The sequence below is a fragment of the Lutra lutra genome, chromosome X, assembly GCF_902655055.1.
Source record: "Lutra lutra chromosome X, mLutLut1.2, whole genome shotgun sequence".
In the NCBI taxonomy this organism is placed as follows: Eukaryota; Metazoa; Chordata; class Mammalia; order Carnivora; family Mustelidae; genus Lutra; species Lutra lutra.
In genome coordinates this window covers 58,992,300-59,003,813 of record NC_062296.1, presented here as the reverse complement: position 1 = coordinate 59,003,813, position 11,514 = coordinate 58,992,300, and the positions used below count along the sequence as shown (strand labels likewise).

Sequence of the window (11,514 nt, the reverse complement as noted above, 5' to 3'; positions counted from 1 at the left end):
GACGAGGTCCTCATGACTGAATTGTGAAGTTTAAGGGGGACAGAGGGTCCAAGATAAGGCCAGAAGGAAAAGAGGAGTCCAATCAAAGAAGGAAATGTGAAATTTGAAATTTCATGGAGGCGATAGGGGGGTAGTAGAGCTGGGGTTCCCTTAATCTAGACTATTATATGGTTGACCATCTTTTTACATGGGTTAGCTACTTCAATTTCTACTGGGTGGCCTACCTTTTTCTTATGAATTGGTAAGGCTTTAAACAATCTGGATCTTAATAATTTGCCTGCCTTCCAACATTGCAAATCTTTTCTCTTAGTTTCTCACCAATTTTTTAAGCTTATGTGTCTTTGCCATACAGAAGGTCTGCAGTTTCATGTAGATACATGGTCTTTTAGTTTAATGAATTCAGAGAATTAATTTTGTATCTTAAAAAAATCCCTCTCCATTTTAAATGTGAAAAATATTCTCTTGTCTAATTTTATAGTTTTGTTTTTATGGTTAGCTCTTCATTCTAGCTGGGGAATTATTTTTGTGCATGCTGTAAGGTAGATATCTAACTTTTTCTCTAAAGAAAGAACCATCTTTCACAACACACCATTTATTGTACTATTATTTTTCACAGTATGAAATGCCATCTTTTTTTTTTTTTAAAGGAGGTGCATTTATTTATTTGAGAGAGAGAGAGAGACAGCGAGAGAGGGAATGCAAGCAGGGGGAGTGGGAGAGGGAGAAGCAGGCTTCCCATGAAGCAGGGAGCCCGATGCGGGGCTCAATCCCAGGACCCTGGGATCATGACCTGAGCCAAAGGCAGATGCCCAACAACTGGGTTGGGGTACCCAGGTACCCCATGAAATGCCATCTTAATCACATTCTAAGTATTCCAGATTTCCCTATGCACATTAATTTATATCTGTAAATATGTATAAATTGAAAACCACCAAAACTTCAGTTAGAAAATGGTCAAAAGACATAAACAGACAATGCATAGATAAAACATTTGACTCACCTCCAACCTCAATAGAAACATAAAGTACTGATTAAAATAATAAAATAAAATAGTTTATTTTTAAATCCGCAGAATGTCACGCTAGTAATTAAAAATAAGCTAGTTAGTAAAGGTACATTTTAATGAACATTCTCATTCTCTGCTGATGAGACTGTAAATTGGTGCAATCTTTCTATCCCTAAAGCATTAATTCTCATTAGCACAAATCATCATTTAGCAGTGAATTCTAAAGAAACAGTCAGAGATTCAGTCAAAGATTTATATAAAGGATGTTCATCACAGTTATACTTAAAACCATGACAAATTTAAAGCAACCTAAATGTTGAACAATACAGATTAGTTAAATTAATTATGGTACAAGCATATGAGAGAATATTATGATTTTACAGCTCTATTTTTATAATCAGTTTATCAGTAAAGAAAATGTTTTTCCATGACTCAGTATCCATTCATTGATAACAAGTCTTGCCAAGTTATTTTCATTTCTTCTTTAAAGGAAGGGACAATCAGACTAATATGTAAGTGGAATTCAACACATTTAAAGGGTGTTTAGAACCCTTAATATACACGTATAGAATTCCTGGTACACTTGGTGGGTTATAGTTGCCTGGTATTAGATATATAGATGTAAATAAAATGTAATCCCTGGCCTCAAGAGTTCATAATACAAAGACAGAAGATAACAAACAACTGGAAAATAATAATACAGTATTGTAAACACAAGAGTATTCAGATTCATCCCATAAAACAGCACAGAAATGGATATGAACTCAATCCAAAGGCAACAAGGCAGATGACATAGAACTAGTGTATCTGGATTTCTGCAAGATGTTTCAGAAGTACTCTTCCATTCTCTGAATGGATCTCAATGGAAGATACTAGAAGGATAGCAAATCAATTTGATAGGTCCATTGCAAAATTGTATCTGATAATCACTCTCTATTAGCATACTTCAGGATGCTGTACTTGATCTTTCTGGTTCTTTCAAAAATGTTTTAAATTATTTGGATGAAGACACAAAATATATGCTTTAAGCATTTACAAATGACTTCAGGATAGGAGGAATAGTTAACATAAAAGATGAGGGCAGCAAGAGTCAAGAACCATCTGGCAAAGCTTAATGACGGACTTCACTGACAGGATGAGAATTAACCAGAATGCAAAGTCCCACATTTAATTAAAGAATGGGTTAGCCTAGAGTAGGTAGCATTTTATATTTTAGAAGACCACAGGAGTCTCAACGTCATACTGGAAATCCTAGCTAATGCAACAAAACAAAAGGAAATAAAAGGTTTACAAATTGGGAAGAAAGTGGGAGCCTGGGTGGCTCAGTGGGTTAAGACTCTGCCTTCGGCTCAGGTCATGATCTCAGGGTCCTGGGATGGAGCCCCACATCAAGCTCTCTGCTCAGCAGGGAGCCTGCTTCTTCCTCTCTCTCTGCCTGCCTCTCTGCCTACTTGTGATCTCTGTCTGTCAAATTAAAAAAAAAATCTAAAAAATAAAAATTAAATTAAATTAAAAAAAACAAATTGGGAAGAAAGAAATAAAAAGATCTTTGTTCACAGATAACATGATCATCTATGTAGAAAGTCTGAAAGAATCAACAAAAAAACTTCTGGAACTAATAACCAGCTACAGTAGAGTGGTAAGATAGAAGGTTAATATACAAAAGTCCATAACTTTCCTGCATACCAACAAATAACAAGTGGAATTTGAAATTAAAAATACAGTACCATTTCCATTCATACTCCAAAAAATGAAGTACTTAGTTATAAATTTAACAAAATGTGTACATGATATATATGAGGAAAACTACAGAACTCTGATAAATGAGATCAAAAAAAGAAGTAAATGTAGTAATTTTATAATAAATGGAGAAATATTCTATACTCATGAGTAGGAAGATTTATTATTGTCAAGATGCCAGTTATTCCCAATTTGATCTATTGATTCAATGCAATCACAATCAAAATCCCAGAAAGTTATTTTGTGGAAATCAACAAACTAATTCTAAAGTTTATATGAAGAGGCAAAAGACCCAGGAGAGCTAACACAATATTGAAGGAGAAAACAAATTTGGAAGACTGACACTACTCAAATTCAAGACTTACTACAAAGCTACACTACACAAGATAGTGTGTTATTAGCAAAAGAATAGATAAGTAAATCAAAGGAACAAAATAGAGAGCCCAGAAATAGACCTACACAAATATAATCAACTGGTCTTTGACAAAGGAGCAAAGGTGAGTCAAGGGAGCAAAAATAGTCTTTTCAACAAATGATGCTGAAACAACAGTATATTCACATGAAAAAAAATCAGTCTAAGCACAGACCTTTTACTCTTCACAAAAATTAACATAAAATGGATCATAGACCTACATGTAAAATGCAATATGGTAGAGTAGCAAGATAAACCCCTAGAAAATAACATAGAAAAAAAATCTAGATGACCTGAGTTTGGCAATAACCCTTTAGATGCAACACCAAAGGCATGACCCATAAAAGAAATTAATTAATAAGCTGGACTTAATTAAAAATAACACTTCTGCTCTGAGAAGAACACTGTCAAGAGAATGAAAAGACAAGCCACAGACTAGGAAAGGATATTTGTAAAAGACATATCAGGTAAAGGACTGTTATCCAAAATATGCAAAGAACTCTTAAAATTCAATAGTAAGAACACAAACAACCCAATTAAAAACTGGGCTAAAGATCTTAACCAACAGCTCAACAAAGAAGATATATAGATGGTAATTAAGCATAGAAAAGATGTTTCGTGTCATATGTCATCAAGAAAATAAAAATTAAAACAACAATGAGATATCACTACACAGCTATTAGAATGGCCAAACTCTAGAACACTGACAATACCCGATGCTGGCAAGGATGTGGAACAACAGGAACTCACATTCATTTCTGCTGAGAATGCAAATGGTACAACCACTTTGGAAGACAGTGATTGGTGATTTCTTACAAAGCTAAACATACTTTTACCAAATGATCTAGCAATCATGCTTCTGGATACTTACCTAAAGGAGTTAAAAACACACAAAAACATGCACATGGATATTCATGCCAAAACTTGGAAGCAACAAAGATGTCCTTCAATAGGATAGGAGACAAATAAACTGGTACATGCAAGCAGTGGAATATTATTCACCACTAAAAATAAATGAGCTACCAAGCCATGAAAAGACACGAGGAAACTTAAATGCATACACTAAGTGAAAGAAGCCCATCTGAAGAGGCTACATATTATAGGATTCCAACTATATGACATTCTGGGAAAAGCAAAACTATGGGAACAGTAAAAAAAAAATCAGTGGTTGCCAGGGTTTCGGCGGAAGAAAAGGTGAATAGGCAGAACTCAGAGGATTTTCAGGGCACTGAAACCACCCTGTAATCACTATACTATACTATACTAATTATAATGGTGGATCATGTCATTATACACTTGTTCAAATCTATAGAATATACACCAAGAGCAAACCCTAATGTAGACCATGGACTCTGGATGATGATGATGTATCATCATGGACTCATCAGTTATGACAAATGCACCATTCTGCTGGGGGGGTGTTGATAATGTGGGAGGCTCTATAGGGGCATAGGTTATATAGGAAATTGCTACCTTGCGCTCAACTTTGTTGCAATTCTAAAATTGCTCTAAACATATTTTTATTTATTTATTTACTTATTTGACAGATCACAAGTAGGCAGAGAGAGAGAGAGAGGAGGAGGCAGGCTCCCCGCTGAGCAGAGAGCATGATGTAGGGCTCGATCCCAGGACCCCAGGATCATGACCCAAGCCGAAGGCAGAGGCTTTAACCCACTAAACTACCCAGGCGCCCCTAAACCTATTTTTTTTTTAAATGAAGGCATTTTGAGTTCAAGTTCAATGCAATCTTAGAGGACACCAATGCATTTCTGTCCAAGACATGAGATGTGCCAGCATTACAGTCATCTATAGCAGATGAACCACTCCTGAAACCAGACAGGTATCTCCCTTCAAGGAAGGACTGTTCCTTGCCAGATCACACTGGAAACAAAGGAGAGAATTGGAACTATTTCATGTGAGACAGAGAACATGAGAATCCTTCCCAAGTGTCTGATGGGTCACTTATTTTATATGGCAACAGAGGGGAGACCGGGCATGTTAGAAGGGGACGTGTTTCTCGACATTCGAGAAAGCACTTATGAGCACTTAAGGACAGGTGGTGCATCTAAATAACATTGTCAAAGACTTACTCTGTGTCATGGAACTTTTAATCCTCACTCCATTTTATGAAGTCAGTATTACCATTATCCTCATATTATGCACATAAAATAGATTTGCTGAATTGAATGAAAATTTGTATAAGCTGCCCATAAATAAAACAGATTGCCTTCAAGGCAGTAAGTATCCAGGCTGATGCAGAGCGCATGTAGCAGTGGGTCCCTTCCAGTCTAAAATGCTGTAATTCTATGATTAGGGGAACTCAAGATCATGTGGGACACAGTTTCCCTGTTCAGGGAAAGTGTGTGAAAATTTTCTAGATAGTCATTCAAAAAGAAGCAAGAATGAAGAGTCTTTCTGTGTAGCCCTTCTCCTTCCAGCAGGAGCAATTAGTCATGTTTTTCTTCTAGAGACAGTCCCAGATCTATAGACTTGCTGAGCCACCTTGCCCTGTAGTGGGTGAATTCAATGCCCAGATCCATTGCCTGGTTGAACCCAGATGCCCATGTTTCCAGAGACTTTGGTGTGGAGACAGTTCAAATGCCATGGCTTCTACCTCTTTGTTCCTGACTGGTCTTCCAATTCTCAGCTGAGATGGGAGTCTTATCCACCATACATTTGATATTTTTGAGCATATAATATGTGCTAGGTCCCATGTAACTTGTCCAAAAAGCCCATAATAACAGTAAATACTATTGTTATTCCATTTCTTATTAAGTAAGCTCTACACCCAGCACAGATACTGAACCCAAGAACCCAAGATCAAGAGTCACATGCTCTACCAAGTGAGTGAGCCAGGTGCACCATTGTTATTATCATCTTAATAGATGTAAAACTGAGGTTTAGCAAGTCCCTAAAATACCAGGACTACTACAGGCTGGACCCAGGATTCAAACCTGAATCTATTGATGTCCAAATCCATGCTCTTCCCCATCACCTCCTGGAACTAGTTCTCTTGGCAAAGATCCCCATGTCTTGCCTAAGTGTTACCGTGCTTAGGATCATGGATGGATTGGTTATCTATAACCATGGAGCTTCTACTCACAAGAATTGTACATGAAATATCTCAGGGCTGTGCCCACCAGCTAGATGCCACAGAGCTTGACTTCTGAACCAGCAGCAGGCCACCTTGATGACCTTTAGAGCCAACCACCAAGGCCAAACTGGTTTCTCCTAAACCCCTTTCCATAGGCCCATATTGCTAGATTCCCACCAGGAACTAATAAAGACGATAAGGATGGAGGAAATGGAGAGGATGTGTGAATCAAAGTGAAATAGTCTGAAAATTTTCACATCCTTTAAGCTCTTGAAATATAACTGAAAGTGTTATCAGAAGTAACTGGGGGAAAGTCAGAGTAAAAGTTTATGTGAAGCTTGAAAGAATGGAGAAAGATCTAATAAGAGCATCAGCAGACACAGTAAAGAAGCAATGATATATTTAGTGCAAAAGCCTATCCAAAAAGGGAAGCATATGGAAGAAAGCCATAGCAGGTTACTAAAAGCAGGTGGGTAAGTTTTGACCTCGTGAGGAAAGTCTTTGGAGATTCCAAGAGAGCTATAGACACATTCCCATTTTGAGTTCAGCAAATATCTCAGTCCCACAAACCCAGAGCCTACACTGGGGATTAGCAATGCTTGGTGGTTCAAGTTCCCTGGGAAAAAGCTTAGAAGAGACAGAGAGGTTTAGTTGCCTTATCTCAGCATCAGACATGATTACACATCTAGGAGCTGAGATATTTGAGCCCATGGGGAGACTTTCATATATTCCCCAGCCTGTTCCTGGAATACTACAATTCTGGAAATTTGCTAGTCCTGCACTGTGAAGGCATTCCCAGACCTACACAATGGTTCCAGGAGCCGAGAGCAGTTACCTATTAGGGGGATGCTAGAGCTGAGATAAAGGCAATGACCAAGGGAAGGTCCCGGGAAATTATCTGACTGGATGTGCTATGTGTGAGCAGCAAGAGAGATGTCAATGGGTATTTCCATCTAGAAAGCCTGTAAAATCTCTACAGAAGGTTTGTAAAGATAGTGAACCAGTTATTGGACAGACACAATTGAATACAATTATCATTCAATTGCTACAATGAGTATTGTAAACTCATTATGAGAGTACAGGCCTGCTGACCAAAGACATCCTTGCTATAATTGTTAAAATTACTAGTTCGGTGTGGCTTATTTTTTTTTTTTAATTTTTTAACTGCATTGCTCTTGTATTCAATGGAACACTCTCCTTTAACACAGTGTTGAATCTTAAGCCAAAAAAAAAAAAAAAAAAGCCCAGAGAAATTTCTGCAGATAAACCAGTGAAGAGAATGCATATTACATATTATTGTCAATATAATCACTCTATGAAAAGGGAAGGGGAGAAAAAAGGAAGTAGAATGAAAAACAAGGGGCTCAAACCCCTAGACACTGCAAAACATTCAGATGTTTGGGATTAAAATAAAATTTAAAAGGAAACCTTCCAGGAAGGAGGGGAGCAAATGGAATCTGAGGTAGCTTAGGTGCTCAGGAAGCATGGAAACGACTCTCCAGAGTGGCAGACAAGTCAAATGTGACTTGAGTGGCCCCACCTACCACTCCAGAAGTCCCAAGATGGATGTTAACCCCAGACCTGGAAATTAACCCACTATTCTACAAAGGTGGCAGAGACAAAAATACTCATGCTACAAAAAAGAAAAATTTTTTTCACTGCAACCCTGAAAATCTGAGAACCAAAAGAACCCCTCCTCGACAACGGCTTGACATTAATGGCTGAACCTCTGCCTAAAACCATCTGCTCTCTCTTCTCCTTGGGAAGAGAAGAACAAGGAATGGACAAAAAGGAAGGAATCTAATTGCAGCAGAAGATTAGGGAAGACCGTCTCCTTGGATGGAGTCTGAAGGAAGGAAGAGATAAGGAGATAACAAGAGAAAAAGCAAAAAACTAATATAAATTTCATGATAATGATGGAGCCCCCATGTTCTGATTCTGTCCACAAACTCAGGCTGCTTTGCCAAACCAGCCTGTCCACCAGGGGTGCTGCTGAGGCTGCCTAGCTGAAAAGGTCACATTGGGCTCGGAAAGTCCTCACTCTGATGGTTCAGGCCATTGCCACCACGGGGAGGGATCTTTGCCTCCATGGCAAGGGGGTACTGGAAGACATACTGCAGCGGAGCAGAAGGGGTGTGGTGGAGGCTGCTGCTGCTGCTGCCATGGGAGAAGAGGACCAGAGGGAGGGGGTGGGGGCTGCCCACTGGGAGGCAGTGGTGGCATCATGCCTGTAGGAAGTGGTGGCATCATAAGTTTTCCTTGATGAGAGCAATAGACCCCAGAGCCCACAGGTGTACTTCCCAGGTACCAATCCATTGGAGGAGGGCCATGGTGCCCAGGTGGGAGGGGGCCCTGGTTCATCTGTGGTGGTGGTAGTTGTGTCCAAGGGAGTGGGGGTCCATTAAGGTTATGTTGCATGGGATGTCCAGCATGCCCACTTGTCAAGCTGGGCAATAGGTGTGGGAGACTGGGGACCACCTCCAGGACCACCTCTGTGCATGCCATGGTAGGACCAACTCTCTGAAGCACCAGAATTCATCATTCAGGGTGGGCAGCTCTGGGTGGTAGACATGGCAGACAGGGGAGGTGGGTTGTTGGTAGGAGCAGCAGGCCCAGGAGCACTGACCAGGGGCGTGGTGGTAGGCCCAGAGGCGGAGACCACAGGTGCTTCACCTGGTTCAGCCATGAGATTGAACCATCCATGCTTTCTTCTGAACTGGTTGGGAGTCAGCAGGCCTTTGGAATATGCGATCAGAAGCAGTGCGGCCACACTTGATCCACACTATGGTATTGGTAGTGCTGTGGGTCTCTGAGCTCTGCCAGGTTCTTATGATCCTGCTCTGGTCTTCCTGAAGGGTCCTATTCAAGCAAGCCAACTACTGAAGCTGCATCTTCCATAGACCTCAGGGGTCTCAATACCCTGTTTCAGGATGTTTCTTATCTGTTCCACGGCATTCTTCACATTCTCTATGGAGCTGGTGGTAACTAGGGCAAGAAATGGCTCACCTTCTGCACACAACATCAGGTCATCTTGGTGCCCAGCTTTCCCTTCTTTGACAGACCCTTTTCCCCAGACCAGAACCTTGGTATTATACTCCTTCTCTATGTTCTTCAAGGTGTCCCCTCTGGGCCCAATCAGCAGCCCCATGAAGTTGATTTCTGGATATGCATCTTGTACAATCATTATTTTATCACTCACACATGGAGGTTTGTAATCTGTTGTTGGAGGTTTGTAATCTGCAGGAGGCTTAAAATCAGGGTTGAGGGCAACCATCTCTGTGATGAGGTTGTGCCACTCGTCTTTAGGCATTTGGGTGGTGTGCAGCTTGCGGGTGTTAAGTAAGCCTCTTCCCCTTGCTATTGTAGATGGGCTTAGGGAAAGGGGACCTGTCCTGGGGGTTAGGGGAATGCCCGTGTCTCCTGTGCCCAGCAGTTGCAGATTGTTCCCAAAAAAGTCCAGGGGCGGATAACTGTAGGCAATCCTGGATTCACCATCTTCTGTTTCATTGGATCTTGGTTCCAGGGGCTCCTCTTCCACTTCATACTTGGGAAGTTGAGCAGCATCATGGCATGCACTCTGGTCACCATGGTGACCCCCAGACCAGGCGGTGGTAGCTTCTTCGTGAAACTTCCAGGGGGAGGGGATCTGATTACGTTGCTATGGAGCATGTGGAGCCCGTCGTCTCACCACCCCCTCACCCCACCAGCGACTGGGCCAGACATATTTGGTCCATTTTCTGAAAACTTTTTTTTTTTAAGAGATAGTGAGAGAGGGAATACAAGCAGGAGAAGTAGGAGAGCAAGACGCAGGCTTCCCTCTGAGCAGGGAGCCTGATGTGGGGCTTGATTCCAGGACCCTGAGATCATGACCTGAGCTGAAGGCAGATGCTTAACAACTGAGCCACCCAGGCACCCCTGAAAAAGTTTGTTATGAAACACTAAGCCTCTTGTTGCCTTCGTGGCTCAGTCAGTTAAGTGTCTGCCTTTGGCTTGGGTCATGATCTCAGGATTCTGGAATTGAACCCTGCTGGGGCTCCCTGCTCAGCTGGGAGCCTGCTTGTCCTTCCTCCTGTCCTTCTTTCTCTCCTTCTGCTCCTCCCCCTGCTTGCACTCTCTCTCTCTCTCAAATAAACAAATATTTTTTAAAAAGTAGTAAGCCTCACCATCTACTGTGAAATTATCATAAATTACCTGTTACTAATGAGAATTAAATACTAAAATATATTGTTTACTTATTATATTCAAATATTCAAAGTTATCCCAATAATAATGTTATTAGTCCTGTAGCAGACAGTGTTAATGCCTTACCCAAAGCCCTTGGCCTTCGTCTCTCCACACTCAAGCTGTCTACTATGAATATCTGTGAGTTTCTGCCTGAGAGTGTTTTGCTAGCTTCCAGAACATTCAGGACCCTGCGCAGGCCCAAATGAAAGCGCTGAAAAATTAATGTCCCCCAGGCAGCCCTCAACCAAGGAGGGATAGGAGTTAAGAGTTAAATATTCCCTTGGTTGAGATAACTCTGACGTGTATTTTCTACACTGGCTCCTAGAGCCCTACAGTAGGATTGCTTTCCAGTTTCCCACAGTGTTAACTTGCAAGAAGACACACTTTTTATTGGTTTCTTTCCTTTCCCGTCCTCCATCCCCAGTCCCCAAGCAGCACTTTCAGGGATTTCCTCCCAAATTAACAATTAGCACTCTAGTCCTTGTCTTAGGGTCTAATTCTGGGGTAAGGCCAACTAAGACACCTACTTACATTTTTTTTCTGACATCCTTTGTTGGATGGGAGAGCCAGTGCGCTGTAAGGTGGACATCCATGGCATTGAGTACATCCATGGGAATATAGTGTATGTCATTGTGTTACAGTAGAATAAAGGATTATCGTAAACATGTAACTGAGTGACCATGACACAAGAAACGATTGCAGCTCCATAGAGGATGGGACCCAGGAGAACAGTGCCACACCTTATGATCTCTCTCCTTCCAGTCCAGTCCCAGGCTTCAAGAGCATTAGTTGGTAGAAAATATCTGAGAATACCCTTTATTTTTGATAAGCACCAGATGTGGGTACAAGGAGACAAAAAAATTAGAAGTATTTCATTTTTTGGTAACTTAAGGGGAACTCTTCCTTCCCTTCCTTCCTTCCTTCTTCCTTTTTTCTTTCTTCCTTTTTTTTAAGATGGGTGAGGCAGCTCAACCTCAACATGTAGAATGATTTAATAGACCTCCAAAAATCCATTCCCCATAAAAGCAAGAACACTGG

General features: G+C 40.9%; 1 pseudogene; it reads right to left on the bottom strand.

Annotated features, from left to right (window-relative positions):
• Positions 1–8,246: 8,246 nt before the first annotated feature.
• On the bottom strand, positions 8,247–9,759 carry LOC125091876 (splicing factor 1-like; annotated as a pseudogene).
• Positions 9,760–11,514: the final 1,755 nt, after the last annotated feature.